The following is a 21422-nucleotide window of genomic DNA, read 5'->3' as shown; positions in this document are numbered from 1 at the left end:
CTTTGGAATCGTTCTGTGTTTGTAGCCTCACAATCTGAAGGTAAAAGAAGAATTGCAGAAGGTAAAAGCAGAAGGAAAATAACAGAAGCGGCTGTCATCTGTGATGGAATTGTACTGTAAGGTAGGAGCCCTCTGCACGCTGCTGATAAATTCACTGTTAATCGTTCACCTCAGCGGACTCTAGAAAAACATTAAGCGTTTAAATAGATGATTTACGTCAGGTTAGCTTATATCATAGTGATAAAAAAGGTCTACATTACATTGAATTTCATTCGATGGTTTTAGCGAGAATTTTCGCAACCTTGTATAGCAAATTTAGTGAACATTTAGCTACATGTTTGCCTCACTTAAGCGACAAGCTCAAGAAAAAGAAAACTGGTGGCACTAATCTGCCAGGAGTATAACTTCGAAGGGAAGGAGGCATAACTTCCATTAATAAATTTCATGGAAGCCTTTATCTTTTTCAATACGCTCTACGGGTTTTCCCGAACGCCTATGTGGCGTACAACACGCTTTTGTCGCAGTCCGAATCAGCATGCAGGTTCGCTGATGGGCGGCTTTATCTTCTCGTGGCACTTCATTTTCGGCGAAAGCAGGATTGAGTGTATTTCTCTCGTACGCAAGTACCACCCTAGGGGAAGGCGATGGAAATTGAATACAGCTGCCACAAGCACTGTGCTCTACTAAAATGATATCAGAACTCGCAAGGTCTTCTTGGTGTGCTTTACCCCTGTCTTAGAGTACTGCATGAATGATGTCAGCGCACTGAATATTAAGACGCGCCGAGCGAAAACTTCAGGAAAGTGTTGCTGGTGAAGAAAATAAATTTTAAAAACTCGTTGATTTAGAACAGCACTGTGACTCCAGTGTACTTGCTCAAAAATGTCTGTGAGCTGATTTCTCACCCTTCCTGGGTAGCCTCTGACAAACTTGCACTCAATGTCAATTTTTTCCATCTATACTAATCGCCCAATCAGGATAGTTTACAAATCAAGCAAAGTGGATACATTTGCAAGACATCGCGCCACTTATATGGCACAGTTGGGAGATAAGAAGCGTAAGTTCGGAATGACATTTTCGCCACCCTTTAGTATATAAGACGGATGGAAAGAGTTATTTCGCCCCCGCTGATATGGAATCGCTGCTACTTCTTAGCGGTGCCCTCAACTTCACGTCTTCATAATGTTTTGAGACTAAGGAACTGCAGCTACCCTTGACATGAAGCTGGTGCTCGATAATTTAGGGATGTGCATGTAACTTTGAAAAATGAGTTAGAAAAAAGCACTCTAAGTTCTAAAAGTCTTTAACTTCCATTTTCGTTATACTTGGCAGTTTATTTCAGGTAGGTGAAAGCGATTAGGCAACCCATGGCAAATGCATTTCGTGCTGTTATTTTTACGAGAAGATACATAGAGGGTGTTTTATCTAATTCGTGCCAAGCCTTCAGAAATCAACGCGTGCTACGAGAATGCAATCAACTTTCTAATGTTTATTATCGTTTCGAGCTGCTCGAAGTATTATTTTACTATTGGCTTATATCAATAGATATCAGTAAATAATTAACGACATTTAATGTATTCCTTTAAACGATATATCTTCAATGTACAATTTGTAGAGCCCAGTGTGAATTGCACACATAATTTCTTGCCGCGAAGATACCTACAGTGGTATTGTTTTTTGCGGGGCTGCAAAATAAGGTGTGCGAAATTTGAAAACAAAGAACACCACATGTAAGGCGCTTGCGCGCAGCAACGTTGGTACCTTCAAACGCCCTACCAACAAGTTATCGATGGCGCACAAAGACGGGAGGCATAGATAAGCCGCAAGGTAAAATAGCCTGTGTACATTCTTTCTTTGTTTTTTTTTCCCGTAACCCAGAGACAATGACTTCATCGTCCGTACCCGATACATCGCCATTTGGCACTGACGCTTTGACGTTATTTGTGCATTTCTCAATAGTCTCTGCAACTTCTACATTGAACATTCTTTTGCTTAAAGCTATAACTATAAAATTCGGCTACATATTTAGCCAAAATATTGGTCTAAGTTCACAGTAAAAAATAATTTGAGTTACTCAACAGGACAGTAAACACTACTAAGTTGGTTGTGTTGTCGGAGAGCACGCGTAAATTGTTTAAGGCTTCACGCGGATTAGTTCAAACACATTGTGTTTGAGCGTGCAACAGCGTAAAAAAGTGAGGTCTCGCAGATCTGTTTTGCAAATGCACTGACATTGTCGTGACGGAGGAAGGACAAATGTAGACAAGCCGAAAGCAGCACCCAACTATGGCGTGAAACCACTTCTAACATTTGCTGTTGAAAGAGAAGACTAACTCACGGCGCTCGTTCGAAGAGAAGTAGGACATCGCTGACATAGCGGAAAACATTCATTTTTTAGTTATTATCGTCAGTATATTTATTATATAATGTCTTAGTGTCCCCTTTATTGATTCTGTATGTTGATCCTGTGTGATGATACATTATACTTGTTTCTGCAGAGCGCTAGACTGTGTGCTGACGCGCAAAGCTGTGGTAATAGTGGTATCTTATTATTTTCTACAGCATCGCGCATTGTGCATACGGAGTGATATTCCTTCATAAATATCAGTAAAATGTGACATGCCTAATTCAATAACTCTTAACTGTAATATGACTTTGTATTAATACGTCATAAGTAATGCAAATTTTTGTTTTACGACAAGAAAATATCAGAGCGCACTGAATGCAGTAATTGAGACCACCCCCGTCTTCCCCTTGTTCTCTAAGTAAAGGCAAAAAAGACCAAAGAAGAAAGAAAGAACGAGTGCGTGGCACTATACGTCTACAAAAGTTGTTAACTGATGAAAGGAGGAGAGGAAGAGAAAGAAGTACACACCTTGGCAAATAAGGCAGAATTAGAGTGATTTTTGTTTACTTTAAGTTTTCTGAGTAATTATGAATGTACGACATTACGTGTTTCAATTGGCGCAGCGATAAGCGTCCTTAAAGACAAATCACTACCGTTTATTTGTCTACGCACAAGGATAAGTATATTGAGCTGCGAGAAAACGGTGAAAGCAGAGCCCGAGCTATTTCAAAGCTGTGTGTGAACGCAGGGGCATGCGTAATATCTAGGAATGAGAAATGGCGGTAGTATAAAGGCGGCGCTCACAATCTTTTTATTTTAGCTGACGATCCTATGTCTACCCGCCGTGGTTGCTCAGTGGCTATGGTGTTGGGCTGCTGAGCACGAGGTCGCGGGATCGAATCCCGGCCACGGCGGCCGCATTTCGATGGGGGCGAAATGCGAAAACACCCGTGTGCTTAGATTTAGGTGCACGTTAAAAAACCCCAGGTGGTCGAAATTTCCGGAGTCCCCTACTACGGCGTGCCTCATAATCAGAAAGTGGTTTTGGCACGTAAAACCCCATATATTATTATATTATTATCCTATGTCTGCTTGAGCATTTCAACGCGTTCAACGCAACTCGGCTCTTGCACTCTTAAACCAGCCCAAGGATTCAATAAAATATGAAAAGTGATTGTGCTTGATGATATCTTCGCTATGGACAAAAATATATTAGGTTCAAATATTGGACTTCCATTATGTCTTGTCCAGATAATTCAAATTTTTGGATTATTCGATGGTGAGTGGAGGTCAAGGGCGGAAACTCCAGCAGAAAACGTCAACTTCTGGCCTGCCTTCCGTAGTTATTGAAGTGAAAACGACAGCTTACAATGAAGAATTACTGTTTTTACACGATGCTAACGCGCCCCTTTTTTTTCATGAAAGGGGTGCGGAAATCGCCTCCGTGTTAACGATGCATACAAAACCAAACTGAACTCACAGCATTAGCTACATCCATCGTAGGAGCCTGCGTCATCGCCATTTTCCTCAGAGGATGACGGCAGTCACGAAAGATATCGATGACGACATGCTACTTTCAGGCTTTAATAAGAAGGCTCTATTCAAAAGATGACTTATTTTACGTGCAAGAGAGTCACTTCACGTGTTGCGAGCGGTCAGAGAGAAGGAACTAGTGAAGTGTCGAGTTTAGATGTAGTGCAAGATCTTGTTCACGATTGATAAGGAGTCGTTAAAGCACTGCGTAATATAGAACACGGGGGACCGCACAGGGGACGGCATTATGCAGTCCAAGTATAGCGATAAGAAGCTATCTGACGACTGAATTAAGATTAGCGATGACGAACATCAAGCTTAAATAAATCCCCCTTCTGTGAATGTAAACTCTACATGTTTATTTATTTATTTATTTAAAATACCTTACAGGCCCATTTAAGGGCATTGGGTAAGGGGGGACACAAAGTAAGTGTTTCAACAGGAGTAAATAATATAAACATCAATACAGGCTTTCACAAGATAAGTAAAGCAGTACAGGAGTAGAGAATATAAATATCTATACATGCATTCACAGGATAAGTAAAGCGATTAAGTAAAGTAAAGCGAGTAAGTAAGATAAGTAAGATAAGATAAGTAAGTAAGATAAGTAAAGCGAGTAAGGCACGACACCTACGCCGAAATGGGGCACTTACCGCTGCTGTATTTACAGGCTGCCATTTTATGTGGCGTCCGTGCTTCGTCCACTGGGTGCTGGCTCCCGCCTTCAAGTGCTCTACTCGCATCGGCGCCTGGATCCCCATTCAACCCGCTAGACTCGGAGCGCTTCCATGGAATGGGCTGGCAACCTGGATCTTGTACCGCTATCATCGCAGCGCACGAGAGGGGATATAAGCAGCGTCCGGTCACGGCTCGCTTTGGGCACGACACCTACGCCGAAATGGGGCACTTACCGCTGCTGTATTTACAGGCTGCCATTTTATGTGGCGTCCGTGCTTCGTCCACTGGGTGCTGGCTCCCGCCTTCAAGTGCTCTACTCGCATCGGCGCCTGGATCCCCATTCAACCCGCTAGACTCGGAGCGCTTCCATGGAATGGGCTGGCAACCTGGATCTTGTACCGCTATCATCGCAGCGCACGAGAGGGGATATAAGCAGCGTCCGGTCACGGCTCGCTTTGGGCACGACACCTACGCCGAAATGGGGCACTTACCGCTGCTGTATTTACAGGTCAGTTACCGCCCTGGCGCTTCATGTATTAAGACTGATAACTATTGCCTCATTGCGGTGTCGTGCCCCGAAGTGCTGTCTGATAAATTGTGCCTGGTGTCATTACTCTTGTCGAGCGTATGTCCTTCCATAGGTAGCTGGTTGATTTTACTTTCTGGGGATGTTGAACAAAACCCGGGCCCTGACACAAAAGCCATCGCTCAAACGCTTGCTTCCGTTCTTGAGACTGTGCGCAGACTTGAAGCGGGACAGTCAGCTATTCTAAATGAGCTTAAATGTGTCAGGGAACGGCAAGAAGCCACAGATGCCAGAGTAGATTGCTTAGCTGGAAGGATAGATGCACTCGAAAACACGGTTGCATCTCTCGATAGTGTTCAAATCTCGAAGCCAAATAACGAGTTACGCAGTTTATGTGACCAACTTCACTCTCTCACTTCAAGATGTGATGATACAGAAAACAGAATGCGACGATGTAATGTACTGTTTTTTGGTATTGATGATGAGCAAGGCGAAAACTGGGCTGCGTCTGAACAAAAAATAATACAGTTTTGCTGTGAACAGCTTGGCCTTACTATGGTGAACGCACAGTTTGAGCGCGTGCATAGATTAGGGCGTTTTTCTTCTGAGAAACGTCGGCCCATCATAGCACGATTAGCCCTTTTTAAGGACAAGCAGAATATCCTCGCACTTGCGCACAAGCTAAAAGGTACTGAGTATTCCATACGTGAAGATTTTTCTTTGTCCACAAGGCAAGCAAGGAAAAAATTAATTGAATTTGCCAAAACAAGAAAACAGCCTTTCAAACTTGCAATAGATAAGGTTCGTATTAATGACACCACCTATGTTTATGACCGCGCTACCGACACAGTTGTGCCGTCAATCCTGTAGCTAAAGAAAGCAACATTTGCTGGTATAGCTAAGAAATCGCAATCTTCCGTAACGTCAACGCTGTCGTTATCTTACACAAACATTCGCAGCCTACTAAACAAGCGCGATGCATTGAGTGCTTATATGGAAGATGGCGATCCCGATATCGTAGCATTAACTGAGACGTGGTTGCACACAGACATCACTAACGAAGAACTTCTTTCCAACAGTAACAAATACAACATTTACAGGCATGACCGTAGTGGCAAGAGGGGTGGTGGTGTCCTGATTGCTATAAAAACCTGCATTTCGTCCTTTCTCGTAGATACCAATTCCCCAGCTGAAATAGTTTGGGTCGCGTGCGCAACAGCCTCTGCCCGCGTCCTAGTGGGCACATGTTATCGGCCGCCCGACGCTGACCACTCGTTTCTCGATGTACTGCGTGAAAGCATTACACGTGCTACTCAACAATGTTCCACGGCTCTTGTTTATCTCCTGGGAGACTTCAATTTTCCACTTATTGATTGGCCAAATCTGTCATCATCATGCCGCTCCTCTGCTGAATTTATTAACTTAACACTAGATTACAACCTAACCCAGACAGTCGATCATCACACCCGTGGTCCCAACATCCTAGATTTAGTATTAACTTCCGCACCTGATACCACCGGGCCTATTGCTTACATTGATGGCTTGAGCGATCACAAAATTCTTCAATTTGACATTAATATTCCACAAACTTTCTATCAGGTCCAGACTAAAAGTATTAGAGATTACAATAGGGCCGACTATAAAAATATTAATGCTGAATTGGCTATCTTTCTTAGTGAAGTGTTTCTGCCATTCTTTAATTCAAGATCGGTAAACGACAGCTGGGAACTTTTTAAGAAAAAATTAACAGCTCTTGTAGAAACTTACGTGCCAAAAATCGTTATAGCGAATGACAGATCTAATCCTTGGTTTACAAAGCACCTTCGAACACTAAGAAACAAAAAGAAGCGTCTGTATCGGGCGGCCAGAAGGGACAATCAAGCCTCATCTTGGGCAACATACAGTGATTTTCTAACATTTTACTGCAAAGAGCTATGCGCAGCCAAAGACAAATATTTCTCACGTGACCTGCCATCTCTTTTAATCAACAATCCCAGAAAATTCTGGCAAGTCATATCACCAGCTAACACTGTCCGCAATATTGTGCTACATGATGATGCTGAAAGCCCTCTGTCTGACGCTGATTGTCCGGTAGCGTTTAACAATTTTTTCACATCTGTTTTTACACAGGAAGACTGTTCCACTGTTCCCATAGTTCCCGACTTTGAATATCCTTTTATGGAACCAATAGATATTACAGCAGATGGCATTTCGTCTTTAATAAATAATCTGAAATTACCCACATCTTCCGGTATAGACAATATCAACTCCAAAATACTAAAAAATACCGTTACAATTTCAAGCCAAATTTTGTGTCATATTTTTAGGAAATCCTTAGCATATGGCGAACTACCCCTGGACTGGAAAATCGCAAAGGTTATCCCTGTATTCAAGGGAGATAACAAGTACTCTCCGCGAAATTACCGTCCCATCTCATTAACATGCATCTGCTGTAAACTACTGGAACATATCATAGCATCGCATATCTACCGCCATTTAGAATCAAATAACTTTTTTTATTTTAACCAGCATGGATTCAGAAAAGGCTTATCTTGTGAAACTCAGTTGCTTGAATTTACAACAGAATTACATTCCAGCATGAATAACAAACAGCAGACTGACTGTGTATTCTTAGATTTTTCCAAAGCATTTGATCGTGTCGCTCATTGTCGCCTCATCTCAAAAATATCCGCGCTCCGGCTGGATTCATTAACTTTATCTTGGCTCCGAAACTTTCTCTCCTTGCGGCAACAGTTCACTGTTGTTAATAACCACTCATCGCTTACTTCTGACGTTACATCTGGCGTACCGCAAGGCAGTGTCCTTGGTCCTCTTCTTTTCTTAATTTTCATTGATGACCTTCCACAAAACATATCATCCCAGATAAGGCTTTTCGCCGACGATTGCATTTTATACCGTACAATAAAAACATCTGATGACCATTTAGTATTGCAGAACGACCTTAACCTTGTCAGTTTCTGGTGCAGTACGTGGCAGATGACCCTGAACTCAGACAAATGTAAAGTTATGTCCTTCTCGCGTAAACATTCAAACTCTCACTTTTCCTACGTCCTAAATAACACCGCCGTACCTCCGACATTGTCCTACAAGTACCTTGGCATTGAACTCACAACTCATCTTTCATGGAGTACACATATAACGGCTATCTGTGCAAAAGCTTCGAAAACTCTGGGTTATCTTCGACGGAACTTGCGTAAATCCCCTGCTACAGTTCGTAAATTAGCATATCAGACTTTTGTTCGCCCACAGTTAGAATTTGCGTCATCAGTATGGTCACCACATCAAAATTATTTAGTTGATATGCTAGAAAAAATTCAGAACAGGGCATCGCGCTTCATCACAAGTAACTACGACAGAACTTGCAGCGTGACCAAGATCAAAGCAGATATTTCGCTCCAGCCACTTGAAACTCGTCGCACGATAAGTCTTCTTTGCCTTTTCCATAGATACGTCCATGGTAATCGAGCTCATGTGTTGCCGCTTGAAGTACCAGCGCGCACGTCACGTCGCCTTAACAATAGCCATAGTTTCATGCGCATATCCGGTAATACACTGTCATTTAACGCATCAGCACTGCCACGTGTCATAACCGTATGGAACAGCCTTCCTGATAACATTGCGAGCATAAGAGATCGTGACGCTTTTCGCGAAGAATTGCTGAATTTCTTGTAGAAACATTGTATAAGGATGTTATTGACCTGCTTTCCTTCGCTGTTTTTCACACTTGTATTTTTATATTTTTGTGAGCATGAGTATATTACTGTGTTTACGCTCTCTAAACCTTAGCCTAGACAAACATTTATTTCATATATTTCATATATTTCATATTTCAACATTTCATATATACTTTTGATTTCCAGAGTCACCATCGCACTATATATTTTTTTCTGTTATAAAGTTTAGTGTGCGTTAGATTTGGGTTCAAACGCCTTTGTACCAAGAGGTTAAAAAATCTGAGTGCAGGTTTGATTTGGGGGTGCATCATAATCGCACAGATATTGCCGACTAAAGCATGCGCGTGTTAGGACGCTTTTATACACCTTCGTTTAATTTTTCCGGATGGTGGGATTCAATCAGTTTTGTCGGTAGCAGCAAAATGAAACTTGTAAAACTCAGCTTCTTATAGCTCCGCATTTTTAAAGGCGGTTGTCGCACCACAGAGACCTGACAGCACGAAGCTTGATTGTAGCTTCATCCCCTTTGCGTTAGGTAGCCAGACCAAATCGACTCTGGTCCGGAGGCATCCGTCAAACACACACACACACACACACACACACATACACACACACATATATATATATATATATATATATATATATATATATATATATATATATATATATAAACGAGAAGAGAGGGGGTTAACCGAGGGTCCCGATTTTTATTAGTCATATCATGAGAAGACAACACACACTGACACCAAGGACATCATAGGGGACATTACTTGTTATTAATAAATCAAATAAAGAAACTATAAATAATGGAAAATAAAGTAGATGAAAAAACAACTTCTCGCAGGTGGGAAACGAACCCACAACCTTCGCATTTCATCCACTTTAATTTCCATTAATTTCTCCTGTGTTGTCCTTGGTGTCAGGGTTTGTTGGTTTCTCATGATATGACTATATATATGTATATATATATATATATATGTATATATGTATATATATATATATATATATATATATATATATATATATATATATATAGTCAGTAGCCAACCAACACAGACACCGAGGACAACATAGGGGAAGTTACTTGTCCGTTGTGAATGAAATAAAGGGGCGATAAATTAATGGAGATGAAAGTGGATGAAAAAAACAACTTGCCGCAGGTGGGACACGAGCCCACAACCTTCGCATTTCGCGTGCGGTGCTCTATGAATTGAGCTACCGCGGCGCCTTTTAACCATCCACTTTCTTGGGTATTTATGTTTCCTAGTAGAACCTTGGGAGTGTTAGCCAGCGCCACCACTCGCAAACCTTGGCGGCGGACGTGGAACATATATATATATATATATGCATGCTTTTAAAACCCTAGCAAGGAGCCACACTTAGACTTCATATGTCTAATCTGAATTTGCCTCTGTGTAAGCTATTGTCTAAAATAGCCAAAAAAAGTGGAACGTGCGGCGTGATTTGACGTATCATGAGTGAAATGAGAAGTACAAGATTCTGTGGCAAGGTTCTATAGTACAAGATTCTTCAGCAGTTCGTTCGGGGCAAGGAGGCCCTGGATATCATTGCCCTTCAGGAGACGACGGGAGGCCATGCAAAATTGGCAGGGTACAAATCCTATAATGCTTCTGGGTCGGGTTCCACCACCGCTATTCTAGTTTACAGAAATCTAACAGTCATTAAACATGATATTGAGGGAGTCGACATAGACCACGTCTTCATTGAACTCATCCCTAAACCTAAGGAGTATGGAAGCATATTCATCCTTAATGTCTATAGTAGCCCAAAGTGCCGACGCCACAAGTAAGAACTCTATTCAGGAAGGCTCTCAGAATGTCCCAACAAAAAGCCATGTTATTATTAGGTGACTTTAACGCCCCCACACTGCATGGGGATACCGCACAGAGATATTCAAAGGTCGTAATCTTTAGCTAGAAGCACAACAACAGGGACTGACTCTCATCACAGACCCCCAGACACCCACCCGTATAGGGAATAGTGTCAGTGTTGACACCACTCCTGACCTAACTTTCATCAAAACATATGCAACTATGATTGAGCTAATACCAGGGAAAGCCTCAGTAGCGATCATTATATCATAGAAATCCAAATTCAGGTTGGTCCACCCAGCAAAAAGGGCAAACGAGTCTCGCTCACGGGATGGGACCGCTTCCGCCAGATTCGGGAGACACCGCCACCGAACATATAAATGATCTCGACGCCTGGATCGCGGATATCAGAGATTGCGTGAAACGCGCCACGGGGGAAATGCCTGAAGACGATATTCTGGTCGAGGTGGATAGCCGCCTCCTACACTTGTGAGAAGCCAAAAAGAGCATGCAAACCCGCTGGCAAAAGAACAAACTAAAGCGTACTCTCCGCTTGCGCATCGCGCAAATCAACATGGAAATCGAGGAATGCGCTAACCAATTAGACAAACACCAATGAGAGAAGGTACGCGACAGCATGCAAGGACAACTCGGTCTACCCAAAACGTGGAATCTGCCCCGATATCTTATGGACCCGGACAAGGGCAAATCCGAGCAGAGGAAATACCTCAATAAGATCACTCACCAACACCATGGCACAAACGACGAGCTCCTGACAGAGCTCAGAACCCGGAACATAGGGACAGATGCACTAATCCCCCAGAAGCCATACGGTGGTCCAGATAATCTTAAACTAGACGCACCCATTCTAGAGGTTGAAATACGAGCCGTCTTGCTGAAACTCCGAACTAAATCTGCGCCAGGCCCTGATGGCATAACAAATAAGGCCCTCCGAAATCTAGACGACGCATCTATTACTGCCCTAACAGAGTACTTCAAGCGCTGTTGGGAAACAGGTTCTATTCCCTTGCAATGGAAGCATGCACAAATAAGGTTCATACCTAAACATGGTAAATGACTACAGCTCGAGAACTTAAACCTTGTTTTCAAATAAAGTCTTTACTCACTCGCTCTATAGTGAGATGAACTGCTTTATGCTGGGGGACACGTGCGAGAACATAATTTGACATGCTGGAGAAATTGTGACAACTTAACAGCTAATTTACCACTCCTAACTACTCCAACCTGACCCTTGTTCATGAAAGGATAGTAAATTTCCGTACTTACTGTTTTTTCAAATATCATGCCGTCATCGCCCAGCCTTTGTCGCTGCTTTGGATCAAACAGTTTTGATGCTTTCTGACGTTATAACGATGGAGAACACCTCGAAAATTGTTAGAGCACTCTTTTTTCAGTGCCAACATAGTTTCTTTATTAAGGGATGACGGTAGGCGTGAAATAACTATATGAACACTTGCAAAAAGTGATCACTAGCTCATACAGTCTCCTTCATACAGTCTAAATAAACTCCAAGTGTAAAGCACTAGGTTTTCAATCATTCTGAACAATAATATCTTGATCTCTCCACTCACACAATTTAAAAAATTGTGAAATTTTATTGCTGTTGTTGTAAAGTGATCATGGAGTTATTGAACGTTAAAGAAATAGAACCTGTGGCGCTACACACAAGTCAATAGCGTCAATATCATCAACACAACTATGCAGGCATCGTTGTTGGTGTACTCAACAACACTATGAAAGTGTTATGACGTATGTTTATGGATATCTCCCGCTGGCCTCATAGAGAATTGCGGGCTCATTTCGGAGAGTTGTTTGCATTTAAATCATTTTCCCCTTGGCGGCGAGGAACGGTGACATGAAATACATTATCCTGTGTGTTATAATTTCAGGAGCAATAGTCGTAAGCAATGGAAAGCTCCTTTTATAATAGGGAATACAGCGCTATAGCGTGAACCTGCAGTACTACGACCACTGGTCTGAGAAGTGCCTTTTTATTATTTATTTGGCTTCTCCTTTGTTTCCGCCTTATTTCGGAAACTTCTTATTGTCACAGGTCAAACAACATCGAAAGATGCAGCCTGTATTACCCTCGCTGCAGTCACTTCTGTACGGATGCTTGCGGTGTCTCTCTTCTTGTATGTCCTTTGTCATGTTTCCCATAAGCAACTATGCCCCTTAACTATGACATTCTGGTATTTTGAGATAGACTGGCACCCCTTCCTGCCTTCTGTGCCAAGACCTGCTCAACAAGATAAATTATTGTGTCCAGCGGGTAAGAGTCATAAAGTAGGGTCCGGTTTGGCACATCAATTCCTGCTTCTATTTCTTCATTTTACATGGAGCAATACTGCACGGAGTCGCAGGAATCACGGGAGGGAAACTATAGTTGAGGAGGTAGTGTCTGTCTTCCCTATATGCCCGTAGCGTCCTTGTAGATGTTGCTTATAGTACGCAGACACTGCCTTCCTTTTTTACGTTTTAAGATTTGCAATTTAAAACTGCTGCATGTGACAATATATGTTACGCCACCTACTGCTGCATCCGGTGCTATACCGGACCAACATCCCCTCACGCCGTCTTGCGCGGCTTTTCCATTGCCTACTTGTCCCTGTAACGTGAAATGAAAAAAAAAATGTAACCTAAGTGAACGAAAAAACGCCTCCTCACAGAAGGTACAACCAACTCGAAACAAAACTCTCAAGTGGCATACTATCTGCCTTAGAGGTTCGATACCCTGCGACTACAGGCAAAGCAGCCGTCAAAGACGATTGTGTACATGCATTCCTTGTTTTTACCGTTAGGTATCTGAGCAAATAGTGCACACTCTGGAAGGCACAGCGTATGCCTTAAATTTATATAACCTTTACCTACCGCACGGTTTTATTCAGTTACCCTGGCGCGCGCATTTACCTCGTCACTGTTGGCACCAAGAAAGATGTTGCTGCGTGTAAACGGTTTCAACTGCGCTGATCATCAATTAAATAACGCAGAGTATTAACATTGTTCAGGAACGGGAAATTTTACATTTTCCTATATTATGTTTACCGATTCCATTTTTACGTCATTGGTTGCTACCAGCGCGAGCAACCACACTGAACAACACTATACAGTTTTTAAGGCTAATGGGCACACGCCCAAACGCGAGAGCTCGAAGAAGACAGACTTGCCAAAAAGAGGGGCGGATGTTCTGTGTCGTTGACCTGTAGGAGATCTTCATAATTGTGTCACCTTTGCTGACATTAAAATTAAAAATCAAGAACAAGGGCTGGCTTCGTAGCAAGGCACATTGTACATCGCTACGATCACCGGCCTATATTTATGTCCACTGCAGGACCAAGGCCTCTCCCAGGGATTTGCAATTACCCCTGTTTTGCGCGACCTGCTTCCAGGTGGTGCCTGTAATTTTCTAGTTTCATCACCCTATCTAATTTTCTAGCGTCCTCAATTGTACTTCACTTCCCTTGGGATACTTTCTGCAACTCGAATAGACAACCGGTTATCTGTCCTGCGCGTTACAAGGCCTGCACAGCTCCACTTATATTCTTAATATCAACTAGAATATCGGCTATATCCCCGTTTGCTCTCTCATTCACACCGCTCTCTTCATGTCTCTTAACGTTACGTCAAACATGTTTCGTTCCATCACCCTTTGTGTGGTCTTTAACTCGTTTTCAATATTCGTTGTTAACCGCCAAACTTCTGCCCCATATGTTAGCGCCGGTAGAAGGAAATTATCACATAATTTTCTTTTCAATGATAGCAGTAAGCTCCAGGTCATAATCTGACAATGCCTGTCGTATGCGCTCCAACCCATCTTTCCTCTTCTGTAAATTTTATTTTCAAAAGAGAAAAGAATTATGGGGTTTTACGTGATAAAACCACAATCTGATTATGAGGCACGCCGTAATGGGGGACTCCGGAAATTTGGACCACCTGGGTTTCCTTAACGTGCACCTAAATCTAAGTACATGGGTGTTTTCACATTACGCCCCCATCTAAATTCGGCCGCCGTGGCCAGGATTAGATCCCGCGACCTAACAGCCTAACACCATAGCCACTGAGCGACCGTGGCGGGTGAACTTCATTCTCGTGATCAGGATCCCACGAGAGTAAGTTACCTGGATAAACGTGTAGGTTCCGGAGTGCATAGACATCGGAGCCTAGCGCCCCACCACAATTTCTTGATCTCTTGCCACGATATTTAACATTTCCTTTTTCTTCTGCAAATTTATCTGCATTGCTGAACAATGCTATTGCCTGGCATATATCCTCAAATTCCGGGCATAGTTATAAGATTGTTTGACTAGTAGTGCAGCTAAGCACTGCAGAAGAATATGGAAAGTTCACATGAGTGTCACTTTTATTTATCTGACAGCCCAGCACTAAGAGGCGCCAGCTGCTCATGTCATTTAAAAATGGAAATGTATTTTTTTTCTCGCGTTCGTTCATTTGTTTCGCCGGTATTCGAAAAGTGTTAAAAATAAATAATAAATGCCACGGGAGCTTTCAAAAAGATATATTTTCATTTATAGAGCGAAGTGAGATGGAGGGAAGCAAAGGAGGGAGAGTTCTCGGGCTTTACTAACTGCCGCGCACACTTTCGCTCTGTATAGGAAACTGACATAATTTTTCATTAACGCACTCGCTAATGTCAAATCGCGATCGCGCACTTTTACGAGCAAATATGAAGCACCTTATTCTCTTCAGTTCTCTTCCGATGTTCGTAATTAAATGGTTTGAAATATAGGTAATTTAGCCATGCTCGAAAAAAGCTCTGTCGAAGTTCTTTCGCTACAGTATAACGGAATGATACCACCCATTTCTTTGTTTCAGTAAGAATATAAATGAGGTACTCATGACAATATCTACAACTAATGTTTGCGCCGGATGAAAGAGCAGGTATATTGTCAAAGACAAAAGAGTAAAAAAAACGCAGACTTAATTGTACGACCTACCCGGATCACATCCAAACTTTGGGGAAATTGCTTTTTTTTTCGAGCAGTTGCGCTCAGAAATTAAGTTGCGTGTAATTAAACCGCAGACTGTAAAACGCGGCCCACATATAGCTTACCCGTTTGAAACCCTTTCTCGCATTTATCGTGCTCAAACAGTCGCTATAGAAATTGTCCACACCGAGTATAATTGAACCAGATACGTTTACTTTACATGACTGCTGCCGTAAAGTTTTGTAAATCTTTTACTTTAACTTAGTATATGTATATATTCCCCACGACAGACTTGCCTAAATTAGACGGTGTTATTAAATCACAGTTATAAAGCTCTGACGCGCTTGCTCAAATGATTTATTCTAAACACCGTAATTAGCCCACATACTTTGAACTATGTATACACTGAAGCCCATAACTGCGCCTGAGTCTTGAAGTAATTGACACCGAAGTGCCAATAGCCAATGAACGAGAGGCTTATTCAGTTGACCGTTGAAGTAGCCTGCACGGAGCGGCGTCTGTTTACCATGCGGCCACGCATCCGCTAGCGGTGTTTGCCGACAATGCATCAGTACTTCCCCTTTATAAACAGCTTGGCACTTTCCGGCGCCTCGTTGATTTGCGAACTGGATTTGCCAGAGTTCGAGCCCTGGCGGTGCTCGTTTCGGGCTCTGTCGTGGTTCCAGACTTGGCGGTGCCTGCTGTGGGGTCTGCACTTCATTCGGAGGAGCGAATAGCTCACTTCCTTCACTCAGCTCGTTCCTCAACCGCCGATGGCTGCAGCTGGCATTGTCTGCGGTGCCTTAGTTGATCCTCATGGCGCTTATGCAACTCCCCGCACTCCTTCATGACCGTGCTCATGTGGGCGCCCCTCGAAGTCTGCACCACTGCTGGCTTCTAGCTAGAGTCTTCACCATAGCTCTTGCGCCACATTTGCACTCCGGGTGCATGGATGCGGGGTTTGCACCTGCTGGTGAAAACTGTTGGCATACCACATTATCCAAAAGTGAAGTGCATCATGCTGCTGGCACGCTGCAGTTCTCTTGGCACGCTGCGCGAGCGTGAACTGCAGCCTGAATATTTTTGTGAAATCTGGGGTGCTACGAAAGTGAACGAGCCCGATGTTTCATTGGAGTCATGCTTTGACAAGTATCGTGCAGTAGCTGAAGCATGGGTTTCCGCGCCGCGGCAGGTATCACAGCCAGATAGCTCCAGTAAGCAATACCGTGGCTGCATGTCAACTCATCTCTCTTTTAGAAGAATGGCTGCAGTGTTTCCTGTGCTGATGGCGGTTTACTCAACCAGCCGCCGTGAACGTTACATTCACGGTACCTGAGCATGACATTACGTGCAGTCACTTTGGCCAAATCGTGCGACGACACTAGTCCAGCCATCAGATGGTCTGAACAGCACGTGTTCGCGTTGGTCGTTCAACATTGACCTTAATTTCTTGTCGTGTGGCCGTTGCAGAGGAAAATGGTTCAAAGTGGCGGCCACAATTATATCATTCCCTGGTGTGTACTTATAACCACCGAGTAAAAGGGCCCAGCGCTGTATCCTTCTATGCAGGAAACTTCCGGCGGTTGTCGATGTCCGTTCGCCTACGCTGTCCCGTCGACACGAAAGAAGTTTTCTCTCCCGTTTCTCGCGAATGCTCTGTAGCTCTCAATCTAATGCAGTTATCTTAGAAAAAGTTAGACTTATATTGGTCGCTAAGACGACGCTATCGCTACACTGAGTTTCATTTAATTGTCACCATTAGTTACTTCGCAGTGAAATTGTAAACGTTACAGAATTCCCGCATGCTGCCAATACATCAGCGTCTATGGAGGGAGTATGGTTACAGAAAACCGCTGTAACTCCTGCTTTATTGACACTGTGCCAAAACGAATCATACTGAAATTGGCTGCTAGGACAACTGTCACTACGCAGTGTTTTACTTACTTGCCCTAATTAGTTAGGTCACCTTGAAGGTGTAAAAGTTACACGATTCCCGCCTTCTAGATGGCCGTCAATGTATGGAGTATGGCTACAGAAAACGGCTGTAACTCTTGCGTTATCGAAACTATCCCGAAACAAATTATACAGCAATTAGTCGCTAAGAGGACTAGAACATTACGGTGAGTTTCATGTAATTTCCATAATTACGTATTCCACAGTGAAATTGTAAATATATTGTGGAATTCCTTTCTGCCAAGCGGCGGTTCTCGCACACGTCACTATTTTATAAAAGAATAAGAATAAATCACACCACAGTCGAGAGATGTGTTCCTCGCCTGTGTCCTTCAATAAATAATAATAGTAATAATAATAATAATAATAATAATAATAAATGTGGTGTGTCATCACAAGACATGAAAAAGCAGGCAATCGGGTACGTCTCATACACATAAAATTTCATACCGACCTGCTTCGCTTTCAGAAAGTTTGTTGTGGCTGATGGGGCTTCTCATTTTGACCCTAAGGAGCTGGGGACGCGGCTGGCGCCTGAAAATGCACGCCGCCTGTGACCAGTGAAACGTTTCACACGAAAAAAAAAACACTAGTCGCGATCATAAGAGCAATGAGCCAGTGTACTTTTGTCTAATGTACCGAGTGCAATGAGTGTATTCTTAGATCAATGGCCTGCAGTTCGAACACATTTCGGTTTCGAGCTGCCACCTAAGCATACGAAGGAGAGACGGAGCGAACACAGGCTAGCTGCAAAGCCTTCGCGAACTGCACAGAAAGGAGATATATACATAAGCGCGAGATAGAGAGACAGAGGAAAGGGGAAAGGGAGATATGTGAAAAGGAACGCCACCAGAGAAAGACGAAACCAAAATGTACCGGAATGTGTGAATGAGCGTCTACAATTTGTGTGGAAGACGATACAGATAACATGCACGCATGAGTGTGCGGCGCGCTGATCACCGCTGCGAAGAAGCCATCAGGGGGCACACACACACATACAGACGCACGCACGCACACACAAAACCTTCAGATGGTTCACCACTGCTCGTATCACACCGCTTCGCAATGCTGAACGGAGCGTTATCACCTAAAAAGATAACGCTAGAAGTAAGGAAATGCGAAGATGACCGTAGACAGTTGGCTGAGCGAGGTAAATTTTAAGTCCTCAAGCGCCCGCGTTGCAATCCGTGAAGTCCCCGCAAAGATGGCGGCGAGCGCCCATCGGCTGTTTTAGTCGCCTGCTAGCCAGAGAACTTCCACAGAGCAGCCAGACCAAAATTGTCCTGGCAGGTTCTGGCAGCCCGCGGATAGACAGAGCCGTCCAGCCCGAGCAAAATGAACCTCCGGCGGAAGTGCGTCGCGCAGTGGGCGGAGCAACCCGAGAAAAACGAAGACGCTCTGGCTGGCTCTGGCAGCCCGCGGGTAGGGTAGCCAGAAGTGGAAAATCGAAGAAACCCACTGCCCCGGCGCCGCATCACGATGCTTCCAAGATAAGCGAGTTGCTGGGATCCTTGTGTGCCCGTAACATGCACCCCCTTTATCAACCGCTGCACTGTCTTGAATGAATCTTTTCGCCTTGATTCCATTTTCTAAGGCGCCTTGTTTCTGAGCAACTCGTATACCAGTGAGTGTACTGTAACTATGCTCCCCGAAAATAGGTTGTAATATTTAATCATACCAAGAAATGTGCGCAGCTTCGCTACAACACGTGGGTTGCAGTCAAGGGGGTTAAAGAGAAACTGCTGGAGTGAAAGTCGCCTATGCCGGCATATGAGCTAGGGTGAAGCCGGTGGCGGCCATCTTGCGGCGGGCAAGAAGCGGCCTGCCAACAATTTCGCAGCGCTGTTCGCCGACTTTTCCAGGAGTTTTCAATTGCTTAACTGATTTTCAAGTTCCTATGCAACACTGTGTACTATGAGGCGAGCTATATTAGAGGTCTTCGAATCACAGGTATACGAATATTGGGGCATTTTTTCATGTTATCGGCATGATTATGCAGCCCCGCAAAGTAGAAAAATATTAGCGCAATAATTAGCCTGCATTCACCTTTATAGCAGTGTAGAAATTGATCAATCATGCAAGCTGTCATAACGAGACGCAATTGAAAACTGGAAATGTAGCATGAGAAATAGCAGTATTTGCAAGAAACATAAGTATTCATTATTATCTTCATTATCATCAGCTGTTGCCCTGGCTTTAGCATCCTCGTTCATGGAGGGCCTCGGAACTTTGGTGGCAGCCGTTTCCTTTTAGCCTGAAATATCAAATTTTCGTTTGTCTAAACCAAGGTAATGCTAGTCTGCAACCTTATTTAAATGAGAAGGATAATGCTAACATGTCAACTGCTTGCATGTCAACTTTCCTAAAAACACCCGAGAGCGCTAGCACGTTTTAGGATCCGTATATACAACACCGCGCATGGCATAATACGTCAACATGAAACAGGCAACCTGGGGCGCTTGGCGTGCTATTGCCCCCCCTCTCCCCCCCCCCTCCCGCAAGATGAAGGCGCACTGTCTTCACTTGACAGGTGCTCCGTCCACGGCAGCACTTTCGTGCCTGCAGCTGCATTTTGGGCCTGAGACTTTCCGTGCTTATGGGATGACCCAGGAATTCCAATTCTTGTTGCTGGAATCCGCATTTACGTGTGTGTGTGAACGCCGGCTTCCCTAAACCGTTCAAATAATTAAGGCAAAGTGTCGCAATTTCCTCTTACATTCGGCAAACGCAACAATGATAGATCTCAAAAATCATCGGTGTGGACGCAACCCCAAGTGGCAGCAGATTAAAATGATGCAGCATTTTGGATGTGGTAAACACCAGTAATACTTTCTTTTTTTGCTTCATTTATAGGTAGCGTGTTGCGCAATTACTTCAAGTAGATTGTACTTAATACTTATGCCCCACTGGGATTCGGGAATATATGCCTTATTTTTGGCAACGAATATTGTTCTGTGTGGCAGGCGATGCTGACAGTCGTTCGAAAATCCTCGCGCAAGCGTATGGAGCCATCATTAACCACCGCTACGAGTTCCACCGCCTATCCGGCGCTTACGACCAGTGTAAGGATTTCCTTACCAACCAACCTTCCGATTTCCTCATTTACGGTTTCTTGTAGCGCGTAAGGCACAGAACGGGCCTTGGAAAGTCGCGGTGCAGGTCACTCGCGCAACTGCAAATGAACCGGTTGTCCTTCGAATAATCCAAGCCCTGACGTGAACAGATCCGCATATCCCTCCCTCAGTGCGGCTGCCTTAGCAAATACATCAGCAGATGGCAGCTTACCGTGGTTGACGCCCAAATTGAGGACTAAGCTCCCGGCCTTCTGGAATGCTTGAATGATGTCCCACCCAGAGAAGTTTGGTCCGGGGCACCCGAGCACACCAGCGTCACCTTGACGGTCTTCCTAGCGTAGGGGACAGGAAGTCTCAACTCTTCTTTAACTGTTAGTTAACTGAGGAAACAAGTTGGCTGCAACGATGATTCCTCGAGTCCCGGCCAACGCCGACATTGTTAGACTTTAGTTGGCCATGTTACTATTTCCGCGGGGGATTCTGTGTCCACTTGCATCTTGAGTGACAGTTTCCACTGTCACGTTCGCCAAATCAACTCAATCAGGCCTACCGACGATTCTCGCAGGGGCAACAGGAACTGTCCGTATACCCTTCGCTGTACGAGGAGGGTTCTTTGCAGTGGGCTACATTTGCTCAACGTGGCTTCGACTTGCACATTATAGCCAGGTACCCCCTTCTCCAACAACAAAAACACTCAGCACGATGGAGCATGCATGCATTGACAGTCTTGTGACAGTCGCTACCGTAGCAAAGGCAGCCGGTCTGGTCGATGTCGTTTGACTGTGCCATCCTATGTGGCTTCGTTCTTCAGGAAGAG

This window comes from Dermacentor albipictus, unplaced genomic scaffold (assembly GCF_038994185.2).
Source record: "Dermacentor albipictus isolate Rhodes 1998 colony unplaced genomic scaffold, USDA_Dalb.pri_finalv2 scaffold_23, whole genome shotgun sequence".
NCBI classification, from domain to species: domain Eukaryota; kingdom Metazoa; phylum Arthropoda; class Arachnida; order Ixodida; family Ixodidae; genus Dermacentor; species Dermacentor albipictus.
Note: the sequence above shows the minus strand (reverse complement) of the source record.